The sequence below is a fragment of the Eurosta solidaginis genome, chromosome 1 (assembly GCF_040869045.1).
Source record: "Eurosta solidaginis isolate ZX-2024a chromosome 1, ASM4086904v1, whole genome shotgun sequence".
Classification (NCBI taxonomy): domain Eukaryota; kingdom Metazoa; phylum Arthropoda; class Insecta; order Diptera; family Tephritidae; genus Eurosta; species Eurosta solidaginis.
In genome coordinates, this window is record NC_090319.1 from 366,112,995 (window position 1) to 366,126,648 (window position 13,654).

Here is a 13,654-nt window from a genome sequence, read left to right on the forward strand (position 1 = left end):
ATTTTCGAGATATCGCCATAAAGGTGGACCAGGGGTGACCCTAGAATTTGTTTGTACAATATGGGTATCAAAAGAAAGGTGTTAATGAGTTTTTTAAAAGGGAGTAATCCTTAGTTCCATAGGTGGACGCCGTTTCGAGATATTGCCATAAAGGTGGGCCAGGGGTGACTCTAGAATTCGTTTGTGCAATATGGGTATCAAACGAAAGGAGTTAATGAGTATTTTAAAAGGGAGTAATCCTTAGTTCCATAGGTGGACGCCGTTTCGAGATATCGCCATAAAGGTGGGCCAGGGCTGACTCTAGAATTCGTTTGTGCAATATGGGTATCAAACGAAAGGGATTAATGAGTATTTTAAAAGGGAGTGGGCCTTAGTTCTATAGGTGGACGCCTTTTCGAGGTATCGCAATAAAGGTGGACCAGGGGTGACTCTAGACTTTGTTTGTGCGATATGGATATCAAATGAAAGGTGTTAATGAGTATTTTTAAAAGGGAGTGGGCCTTCGTTCTATAGGTGTTCGCCTTTTCGAGATATCGCCATAAAGTTGGACAAGGGCTGACTTTAGAATATGTTTGTACGATATGGGTATCAAATGAAAGGTGTTAATGAGTATTTTAAAAGGGCGTGGGGCTTAGTTCTATAGGTGGACGCCTTTTCGAAATATCGCCATAAAGGTGGACCAGGGGTGGCTCTAGAATGTGTTTGTATGATATGGGTATCAAATTAAAGGTATTAATCGGGGTTTTAAAAGGGAGTGGTGGTTGTTGTATAGGTGGTCGCATTTTCGAGATATCGCCATAAAGGTGGAACAGGGGTGACCCTAGAATTTGTTTGTACAATATGGGTATCAAAATAAAGGTTTTAATGAGTATTTTAAAAGGGAGTAATCCTTAGTTCCATAGGTGGACGCTGTTTCGAGATATCGCCATAAAGGTGGAGCAGGGGTGACCCTAGAATATGTTTGTACAATATGGGTATCAAACGAAAGGTGGTAACGAGTATTTTAAAAAGGAGTAATCCTTAGTTCCATAGGTGGACGCCGTTTCGAGATATCGCCATAAAGGTGGGCCAGGGGTGACTCTAGAATTCGTTTGTGCAATATGGGTATCAAACGAAAGAAGTTAATGAGTATTTTAAAAGGGAGTGGGCCTTAGTTCTATAGGTGGACGCCTTTTCGAGGTATCGCAATAAAGGTGGACCAGGGGTGACTCTAGACTTTGTTAGTGCGATATGGGTATCAAACGAAAGGAGTTAATGAGTATTTTAAAAGGGAGTAGGCCTTAGTTCTATATGTGGACGCCTTTTCGAGATATCGCCATAAAAGTGGACCAGGGGTGACTCTAGAATGAGTTTGTACGATGTGGGTATCAAATTAAAGGTATTAATGAGAGTTTTAAAAGGGAGTGGTGGTAGTTGTATATGTGAATGCGTTTTCCAGATATCGACCAAATGTGGACCAGGGTGACCCAGAACATCATCTGTTGGATACCGCTAATTTATTTATATATGTAATACCTGCCAAGATTTTAAGGGTTTTTTATTTCGCACTGCAGAACTTTTTCATTTTCTTCTACTTAATATGGTAGGTGTCACAACAATTTTATAAAGTTTTTTCTAAAGTTATATTTCGCGTCAATAAAACAATCCAATTACCTTACCATGTTTCATCCCTTTTTTCGTATTTGGTATAGAATTATGGCATTTTTTTGTAATTTTTCGTAATTTTCGATATCGAAAAAGTGGGCGTGGTCATAGTCGGATTTCGTTCATTTTTCATACCAAGATAAAGTGAGTTCAAGTAAGCACGTGAACTATGTTCTCTAAAGATATGTCGATTTTTGCTCAAGTTATCGTGTTAACGGCCATGCGGAAGGACAGACGGACGACTGTGTATAAAAACTGGGCGTGGCATCAGCCGATTCCGCCCATTTTCACAGAAAACAGTTAACGTCATAAAATCTATGCCCTACCAAATTTCAAAAGGATTGGTTAATTTTTGTTCGACTTATGGCGTTAAAAGTAGCCTAGACAAATTAAATGAAAAAGGGCCGAGCCACGCCCATTTTGAAATTTTCTTTTATTTTTGTATTTTGCTGCACTACGTCATTACTGGAGTTGAATGTTGACATAATTTACTTATATACTGAAAAGATATTAAATTTTTTGTTAAAATTTTACTTAAAAAAATTTTTTTTTTTAAAAGTGGGCGATGTCCTTCTCCGATTTTGCTAATTTTTATTAAGCATACATATAGTAATAGGAGTAATATTCCTGCCAAATTTCATCATGATATCTTCAACGACTGCTAAATTACAGCTTGCAAAATTTTAAATTACCTTCTTTTAAAAGTGGGCGGTGCCACTCCCATTGTCCAAAATTTTACTAATTTTCTCTTCTGCGTCATAAGTTCAACTCATCTACCAAGTTTCGTCGCTTTATCTGTTTTTTGTAATGAATTATCGCACTTTTTTGGTTTTTCGAAATTTTCGATATCGAAAAAGTGGGCGTGGTTATAGTCCGATATCGTTCATTTTAAATAGCAATCTGAGATGAGTGCTCAGGAATCCACATACCAAATTTCATCAAGATACCTCAAAATTTACTCAAGTTATCGTGTTAACGGGCGGACGGACATGGCTCAATCAAATTTTTTTTCGATCCTGATTATTTTGATATATGGAAGTCTATATCTATCTCGATTCCTTTATATATGCACAACCAACCGTTATCCAATCAAACTTAATATACTCTGTGAGCTCTGCTCAACTGAGTATAAAAATGTTAAGTTAACGGTTTTATTGAAAACAATACTTACATGAATTATTAATAATACTAAAAGCTAGAAAATAATGAGTTGGTTCTAGGTACTAGTCATCACACTCCTCATCAATCTAGGGCGTTGATCAGAAAATTAAATATAAGCGTTGGGCGCGTGAAATTTCTAAATATGTGAGGTGTAGCATAACCTGATTAAGGTTCAGTTGGTTTTACTTATGACTATCAATAGAAATATGACGCGCCCAACGCTTTTATTTAATTGTCTGATCAACGCCCTAGATTGGTGAGGAGTGTTATGACTAGTACCTAGGACTTACCTAATTAATTCCTAGCTTTTAGTATTATTATTCCTTCATGTAAGTATTGTTTTCAATAAAACCGTTTAATCAAACACTTTTTTTAAATTATTTTCTTTTGAAGCTTTTAGTTTTTATTTAATTGCCTATTATTTCTCATTCTATTTAGTTCATTTAGTGACTCATTATTACAAGGACTCTTTCCTGACAATTTTTTTCAATCGAAGTCCTCAATACATATTCCTTCCAAAAACTTTACTCGACCCTGCGCCACGTATGATTGTCCCTCCTCCAACTCCAAAATATTATGATGTCACTTCTACCGGACTGTATGTAATATTTGTTCCAAATATGAGCCAAATCGGACATCATAGGTCGCTTTCTATTCATGTATGTATTATGTATTCCAAATATGAACCAAATCAGACCGCAAATACGATTTTTGTGAATATCTCGATCCTTGCGCCACCTAGCGGCGATTTTCTTTCATAGGTCGCTTTTTGTTTTTGTATGTAGTATGTGTTCCAAATATGAGCCAATGGGACCAGAAATACAATTTTTGTGAATATTTCGATCCTTGCGCCACCTAGCGGAGATTTTTTTCTTAGGTCGCTCTCTATCCTTGTATGTATTATGTGTTTCAAATATGAGCCAAATGGGACCACAAATACGATTTTTGTGAATACCTCGATCCTAGCGCCACCTAGCGGCGATTTTTTCATAAGTCGCTTTTTATTCTTGTATGTATTATGTGTTCCAAATGTGAGCCAAATCGGACCACAAATACGATTTTTGTGAATATCTCGATTCTTGCGCCACCTAGCGGCGATTTTTTTCTTATTATTGCATTGTCATCGGGTTCTGAACTATATTACAAGTTTCAAGCTTGTAGCTTATCGGGAAGTTACTTAAATTTCAATTACAAAATTCGTTCACAACGGCCGTGCATGCGGCCGTGCGGCCTGCCTGTCAAGACAAGCTAAATAAAACCGTTTAAAAAAGGATTTATTTAAATATGTTTACTCTATTTATCTGATTTAATCTTTATTCAGCATCACTCCAATGCTCCATCCCACATTTTTCTCTTTCTCCCTTAACTAAATTTTACATTTCATATGCATTTGCTTGTGTTGTTTTTATAGTTCCTAATATTGCTGACATACCAAAGTGTTGTCTCTATCAATGTTGCAATAACAATTGTTGTTACTTTTGTTGTTGCTGTTGTTATAAGCACTGTTGTACATGCATTTGTTTGGTTTTGCAAGCGATGCGATTTTATTAATCTACTTCCTTTTAATCGGACATATTTGCATGACTTCACAATGACAAAAAAAGAACATACCACATCTATGTGTGTATATATGTGTATGGATGTACAAATGCATGAGCTTAAGCTGCTTTAATCTTTTATAAGCGAGTTGCAAATGAAAGCCCATCATGATCATCACCATTTTCATCAGCTTCCTCACGGGGTTGCGTATACTTGTATGCTGAACAGGTCTATGCTTTTTCCAAACCCAGCTTTTACGTCAGATCAGCTCGCGATCACTCCCGAGTCATTATCAAGTTAGCGTTCTTTCTTTTTATATTTCATGTATCAGCTATCTAGACCTCACGATAAATATTAATAAAGTTGCCAAAAGTTTTAACTATGACATATATAGAAAGCCAAACGGGCACCGACACAATAATACATAATACCTCAAATCACCCCCAACAGCACAAAAATGCAGTATTAAGGAATTTGGTACATAGACTTGAAAGAACACCTCTTACACAAGAGGCATATAAAATTGCTGCAAACAACGGATATAAAAAATCACTAGTAGACAAGCTCAGAAGGACGCATGGAGAACCAAAAAGATATAATGAAAAAGAAAATAATAACATCTGGACGACTATGACATATACTGGAAAAGCAACATATACATTGGCAAACTACTTTAAAAAATACAACATTACCACAGCATTCAAAGCATCGAACAATCTAGGGCGAAAATTAAGAACTAACACTAACTCAGAGGATCCCTTTAGCAGCCACGGCGTATACAAGCCTACCTGCGGATGCCAACATAGTTAAATAGGACAAACAGGACGGCAAATAAGAACCAAAGATTAGAGATTACAACAAAAAACACGGAATCCAAACATTATACCAGAGTCTAACTTCACGAATCAAATGAATGTACTTCAGCAAACATCAATAAAATAGTTAGGGTTCATCACATACAAGCAAACCGACATCTCCACGTACTCGAAAACATGGAAATATACAAACAGAAAGCATTCGACGGTAGAATAATAAACGAACAGATAAACACAATTTCTGACACAATATTCGAGCATTTAAAACTTGTTTACTCGAAACAAAATAATAACACAGGTACAACAGACAAACACACAACGACAAATAAACACAAACCAATTGACGCACAAAAACAACAAACCCACAAAGAAGGTGAAACGACTAAAATTACGGACTTTTTCCTGCCTCAGTCAGCCACACAAATCGATCAGAAAAAACCACCCTCGGTTCTGAATGAGCACACAGCACATACACATAACTAAATATACACAACAATAAATTTTGACAATACCTGCTCATGTTCCTACGAATTATAAATTCAGGACAAACGACAACAACAAATCAGAACGAAAATCGACACTGATGATGGCACAACGCCGAACCGGTTTGTTTCGAAACCAAACATGACAAAGGATGATGGGAAATCGTTCCAATATACATCATTTATCAACCCTGTCGAAAAATCAACAAAATAAATCAGTTTTATATTTTCTGCAACTATCGTCCCTCATGCCCTTTTGCAACACTGCTACAAAAGAATGTGATCCAATTTGTTCCTTTTTACTTCATGTAAGCATTTCTATGGCCTGCAGCTTAAGGTCTGCTCATTTGTATGTTTATTCTATTTTAAGTTCTGTATACGTTGGATTGACTATCTAACTAAAACATTTGAACGTACTTATTCATAATACGAATATGACGCTAATACTTCATTGACGTTGTTTGTCTGTTCCAATTACATGTTGATTTATTTGTGCATCAGTTCATTTGTTTGTTTTAGACAGTTTGTATTTTTTCATTTTATTTGCTATATATTATATGATTCTTTGTTTTTCTTTTTTCCATTTTGCTTAGTTCATGGCTTTATAACCAGTTGTGCATAGAACACACCAGATTTTAACATTTAATTAGATAATTGAATAAAAACATTCTATGAGAGCCAATATTGAGTCAATAATTGTTATAAATGTGAAATTTTGAAAGTTTGAATGTAATGTTTGTCCTTGTGACTCAGCCTTCGCCGATCGACCACTCTAAAACAGTATCCCTCAATCCATTTAGATCTGAGTCTGTTTGTCCTATACCAATAATATTTTATATCTGGGTCATATAGATTGAGGTTTAATAATTTTAGGAAAGTAAGCTGGTCCATCGGAACTAATTTGGAATAATTAAGGCATTAATTGAGGAATAATTTCGACATATTTTCGAAACTATTTCATGACCATCTCCATATTATTTCGTGCTAATTTTTGTTTTATTTTTGGGGTTGCTTTTGTAGTCATATCCAGATAATTTTGGGAACAATTTTGGCATCATATCGGGTCTTGAGGGGTCCAGATCGTTTTGTGATTATTTTTGGAAACATATGGCACTATTTCGGAATACTTTCTCCGCAGATTCGGGATATATTCAGTATTGTCAGCGGAACATTCCCGGATTGCTTTCTGAAAAATTTTAGGATAATATCGCTACTGTTCTCACGGCTGGTTCAAGATGGCTGCAGGACCGCTTTTTCAATCTGCTTAGAATAATGAGTTTGGCTGATACCCTGTTGTTGTTGTTGTTGTTGTAGCGATAAGGACACTACCCTTAGGCGCTGGGAAGTGTTATCGATATTGATGGTCCTTTGCCGGATGCAGATCCGGTACGTCCCGGTAACAAGTACTAACCCGACCATCTCGCCCTCCCACCCGCTAGATCCCCGATGGGCTTGGGGTCACCTGAGCCTCGGCTGTTAAAGAAACAGGAATAGCCACGGGTAGGTGGGGTTGACAATTGGGTTGGAGAAGCTATTTATTGCGCAAACCCTTGAATCAATTCGATATTTTCGTCGCCTCTTGCGACAGGCATACCTGCCGCGTTTATATTCTCAGGCACTTAACCCTCGTTGCTGGGAGTATAAACTATTTGGCCTGGAAACGCCCTGGGCAGTCAATCCAGTGTTGTTTGAACTGCTTTGTCTTCGATTCAGTTATGGTTTGCCTTATGTGTACCTTGGCGAGTCCGCAGAAGGGCTCTGGACCATAAAATCATAAAGAACTGATATAGCACCGTGCTGGACTACGTAGTCTGCCTGTTCATTACCATCATGTCCCTAATGTTCGAAAGACCATCCTAAAAAATCTTGTTTGTGGATATTAGATGATTTAGAACTCCCACGCATTTACCTGCCACCTACGAAGTAGTTGCGTAACATTACAGGATACGCAAGGCTGCCGGGCCGTCTGATATAATGAAGAAACTCCTCGAGGCTAAGCCTCTCCGTAGTCATTCTCTTCGTTCAACTGCATGTATTTTCGACTCAAACAAAGTAGGGTGGCATCCCATTGGTATCGATTACTTGAAGTTCGCATCACAAACACCCTCTTTTCCGACAACAGATTTCGATCCATCTATCTTTTTTCCCCGGTCTTAACTCAGGACTTTCTTGGGTGGTAGGAGAGCATGGTGCCAAAAACCCAGCCAATAGTCACAAAACTCACAACAAAAAAAAGTGAACTACTGAAAATTGCAACTGGGTATCCATCAAAACTTATTTTCCTAGTTTTTGTATTTTATTTTAATTTTTTTATTTACAAACATGACACCAAACAGCAAAAGTTGCCAGCAAATGACAAATGGTAAGCATGAAAGTTTTTGCTATACAAAGAAATTTCCGTACCTACATACATATCTATGTATGTATTTGTATGTTTACGAGAATAAGCATATGATTCTGGTATATAAAAAAAGTATTTGGAAAACATTGCAATAGGTTTTGCTTTTCAATTGACATTAACAGTTGATGAATACGTACATTAGGTTGGTCTCATCACTTCAAAAATCTTCCACTGCGTAATTACCGCATGGATAAATGAGATTTAAGGATCACCCTTATGCATATACACGGTTGCCACACCAAGTTTTCATTTGGGACCAAAATTCATCGAGAAAAAGGACCAAATCTAAAAGCAATGGACCAAATTTTTGTATTCTTTAATTGGCTTCGAGAATTCACAAATGTGTCGAATTCGTTGTAAAATCTTTAATTTCGGGTTATGGTAAATATCACACAATGTCCCAAATACTTTCATTTAAAAAAAAAACCCTATATAAATATATGTTTTGACGAAAAACCTTAGAGGAAAACCCGCGGCACAAGCCAAACTAGTTTTGTTTTATTTACATAAAAAAATCTTATTTTTAAAATAAATTTCTCCAGAGCTCGGTTGTATCAATTTATCGTAAATGCAGTACTAAGAGTTAAGAAACAAAAATGTTTCCAATAGCTGGATGGCCCAATTTCTTTTCTTAATTCTTTACCCTTCCGTTTACCAATGTACCTTCGCGATTTAGTTTTCCCATCTATGTCCTAGATTCAGTAAGTGCTAGTTTTACACTTTATACTTTTTATACTTAGTTGAGCAGAGCTCACAGAGTATATTAACTTTGATTGGATAACGGTTGGTTGTACAGGTATAAAGGAATCGAGATAGATATAGACTTCCATATATCAAAATTATCAGTATCGAAAAAAAATTCGATTGAGCCATGTCCGTCCGTCCGTCCGTCCGTCCGTTAACACGATAACTTGAGTAAATTTTGAGGTATCTTGATGAAATTTGGTATGTAGGTTCCTGGACACTCATCTCAGATCGCTTTTTAAAATGAACGATATCGGACAATAACCACGCCCACTTTTTCGATATCGAAAATTTCGAAAAATCGAAAAAGTGCGATAATTCATTACCAAATATGGATTAAGCGATGAAACTTGGTAGGTGAGTTGAACTTATAACGCAGAATAGAAAACTAGTAAAATTTTGGACAATGGGCGTGGCACCGCCCACTTTTAAAAGAAGGTAATTTAGAAGTTTTGCAAGCTGTAATTTGGCAGTCGTTGAAGATATCATGATGAAATTTGGCAGGAACGTTACCCTTAATACTATATGTCTGCTTAATAAAACTTAGCAAAATCGGAGAACGACCACGCCCACTTTTAAAAAAAAATTTTTTTTTAATTCAAATTTTAAAAGAAAATTTAATATCTTTACAGTATATAAGTAAATTATGTCAACATTCAACTCCAGTAATGATATGATGCAACAAAATACAAAAGAAAAGAAAATTTCAAAATGGGTGTGGCTCCGCCCTTTTTCATTAAATTTGTCTAGGATACTTTTAATGCCATAAATCGAACAAAAATTTACCAATCCTTGTGAAATTTGGTAGAGGCTTAGACTCTAGGACGATAACTATTTTCTGTGAAAAACGCCCAGTTTTTATACACAGTCGACCGTCTGTCCTTCCGCTCGGCCGTTAACACGATAACTTGAGCAAAAATCGATATATCTTTACTAAACTCAGTTCACGTACTTATCTGAACTCACTTTGTATTGGTGTAAAAAATGGCCGAAATCCGACTATGACCACGCCCACTTTTTCGATATCGAAAATTACGAAAAATGAAAAAAATGCCATAATTATATACCAAATACGAAAAAAGGGATGAAACATGGTAATTGTATTGGTCTATTGACGCAAAATATAACTTTAGAAAAAAACTTGGTAAAATGGGTGTGACACCTACCATATTAAGTAGAAGAAAATGAAAAAGTTTTGCAGGGCGAAATCAAAAGCCCTTGGAATCTTGGAAGTAATACTGTTCGTGGTATTACATATATAAATAAATTAGCGGTACCCGACAGATGATGTTCTGGATCACCCTGGTCCACATTTTGGTCGATATCGCGAAAACGTCTTCACATATACAACTAAGGGACACTCCCTTTTAAAACCCTCATTAATACCTTTAATTTGATACCCATATCGTACAAACAAATTCTAGAGTCGCCCCTGGTCCACCTTTATGGCGATATTTCGAAAAGGCGTCCACCTATAGAACTAAGGCCCACGCCCTTTTAAAATACTCATTAACACCTTTCATTTGATACTCATATCGTACAAACAAATTCTAGAGTCACCCCTGGTCCACCTTTATGGCGATATCTCGAAAAGGCGTCCGCCTATAGAACTTAGGCCCACTCCCTTTTAAAATACTCATTAACACCTTTCATTTGATACCCATATTGTGCAAACGCATTCTAGAGTCACCCCTGGTCCACTTTTATAACGATATTCCGAAAAGGCGTCCACCTATAGAACTAAGGCCCACGCCCTTTTAAAATACTCATTAACACCTTTCATTTGATACCCATATCGTACAAACAAATTCTAGAGTCACCCCTGGTCCACCTTTATGGCGATATCTCGAAAAGGCGTCCACACATAGAACTAAGGCCCACTCCTTTTTAAAATACTCATTAACACCTTTCATTTGATACCCATATCGTCCAAACAAATTCTAGAGTCACCCCTGGTCCATCTTTATGGCGATATCTCGAAACGGTGCCCATCTATAGAACTTAAGCCCACGCCCTTTTAAAATACTCATTAATACCTTTCATTTGATACCCATATCGTACAAAATAAATTCTATAGTCACCCCTGGTCCACCTTTATGGCGATATCTCGAAAAGGCGTCCACCTATAGAACTTAGGCCCACTCCCTTTTAAAATTATCATTAACACATTTCATTTGATACCCATATCGTACAAACAAATTCTAGAGTCAGGCCTGGTCCACCTTTATGGCGATATCCCTAAGTGGCGTCCATCTATAGAACTATGGCCCACTTCCTCTTAAAATACTCTTTAATACCTTCCATTTGATACACATGTCATACAAACACATTCCAGGGTTACCCTAGGTTCTTTTTACAACATGTTGATTTTCCCTTACTTTGTCTCCACAGCTCTCAACTGAGTATGTAATGTTCGGTTACACCCGAACTTAGCCTTCCTTACTTGTTTCCATATAATTTATGTTCGACGAAAATGTACATTTCTCACATTAATTGAATATCGCCATAGCCCTCAGATTAATTATTCAGATGTTTTAAAAGTGTCAATTGTGTAGTATTGCAATTTTGATCAGATTTGTCTAGGTACGAGAATAATTTGGCACAAAGAGTTTATATCAGATCTATGTTAAGCATTTATAAAGTTATCTTTAACGTATTTCTGCCTTACAATAAAAATATTCTTTGGTTTAAAATGGTTAGTATTCTAAATTATGTACACTGAAATTTTTTAAATATCCAATATTTGGGTATAATCATTGTACCTAAAATTACTCAAAATTTGCTTCATATTGATGATATAATATCGACAGACAAACTTTTTCTGATTAAACTCTTTAGCGTAGGCCGGAAATATATGTATATTAACTTTTAATGCAGTGACTGATATTGAATATGAGAGGTGTATAGCAGAAACGCCCTTAACTTCCAGACACAAAGATAGAAAATAATAGCCGTATCGCAGTGTGAGGCCCGCGCAGGAAGACACTTTGCACAATAGTCTTGGAATTCACTAAACTCATTCATTCACATAGGATCTCTTTGTGAAAATTTTTAAGGGTCACTTTTTTTGGCATGTCGATATTGTTTCACAAACTCCTATCGGAATACTCCCTATCGGAATACTTGCACTATATAAAATAAATTAGTTTCATGCTTGGATTTAGTTTTTAATTTAAGAATAGCTTGATCAGTGGCAAACTCCGTCAAATTTCTTTGAGGTGCACGTGCATATGCATCAAGTTCTTTTAAGCTCCAGAAGTGACAAAAATCTATCAAAGTGTTCGAAAACCCATCGAAATATCTAGCCACCAAAACAAGATTTTCTGAATGGCCGCTTTTTTCATCAACAATTAACGAAAATTGGTTTGCTTCAAGATCCAACACTTTTCTAAACTATCTGCTAGGTGAATGGTCATGTTCTGCTACATTTTAATGACAGCAGTTTTTTCGTAAGAAATCCATTGAGTTAAATTGAAAATTATATGAGGGTGAGTGAAGGTGTGGACAATTTTGTGTGCAGTGTTGAACATTTTTACTTGAGTAAAAAAAAAACAAAAGTACCAAAATCGTGATTACAGCCTAAAAAGGACCAAAATTAAAAAAAAAAAAAATGGACCAGCGGACCAAATAGGGTTGGAAAAGACCAATTTTGGTCCAAATGGACTAAAGTGGCAACCGTGTGCACATACATAAATAATTGCACTACACAGTTTTTACATTCCATCCTCCATTCATTCACTTAATTAAGGTTATTTTTTTATTCGTTATTTTCTCGTCATTTTCCGTTCGCCATTTAACAAAGTCGGCTATCTGTGACATCAAATAATTGCAATCAACAACTTTGCGCAAAAACTTACAAACACCGCCCTTCCACTCGCTTAGTGGCAAATAAGCTTTTGTCCTTGTCTGATGTTGCTGCGCATTAAAATTTGTTTGTTTCTTTTATTCTAAAAACAACAATAATGCAAAACAGTCGTCATTATTTGAGTCTGAGACAGACTTTGCTGCTTAATGTTAGACAGAACCTGTCAGCTGTAATCAATACTTCAACCCTTTTGTGAATAGCAAAAAAAAAAAAGCAATAACAAAAGCATGATTTGAACATTAGCTTTAGCTGTAAGTTGACGCTTTTTCGATGTTACATTCATTTCTTTCATTCATTAAGATTTGGAATTATGTGTGCGAGTGTTAGGGTGGGTCAATCTTTTTGCTAGATCGTTCCAAGCAGATTCCCTTACTTAACGTGTAGGACAATAAATATTCAATAGAAACATAAAAAATCGCAATGCAATGTATACCATTGTGTATCACGTAACTCCAAAAAATTTTGTTAATTAATTTTCTTTGCCACTTAATTAGTTTGGTCATTAGTTTTGAAGCTCCCTACCACTTGAGTCTCATTCGAAATTTTCATTATTGGCGGCGGCTTTTATAGAAATTTTTGTTAATTCCTAAACTTGTGAGTTAGAACGCAATCCAGAGTACACGAAAATTTTAGCAATCATCAATATTGTTGTTAAAAGCTAGAAATTGCTAAATAATAAGTTTGCGATACAAATCCGAAGAATTATTCCCAGTTGAAGCATTTTGAAGCGGAAGTTACGGGAATGGGCAAATATACCATAAGATAAGGCGCGGGCAACTTGTAATTAATTCTCGAAGTGAGAACATCTTTGCTCACGGTATGGGGGAATACAGAATGTAAGCCCAAGCGGAAGCATAGGAAAGGAAAGAAAGGTAAGGAAAGGTAAGGAAAGGAAAGGAAAGGAAAGGGAAGAAACGAAACAAAAGACAGGAACGGGAAGATGAGAAGTCAAAACCGAAGCCGGAGCAAAACGGAATGCCGTGTTTTCAAGTTGTTATTGAAG

General features: G+C 36.4%; 1 protein-coding gene across 6 annotated transcripts in view; it reads left to right on the forward strand.

Annotated features, from left to right (window-relative positions):
* Positions 1–13,654, forward strand: part of Cow (Proteoglycan Cow) — a 289,126-nt gene that overhangs the window by 43,485 nt on the left and 231,987 nt on the right. The gene's annotated exons all lie outside the window — the stretch shown is intronic.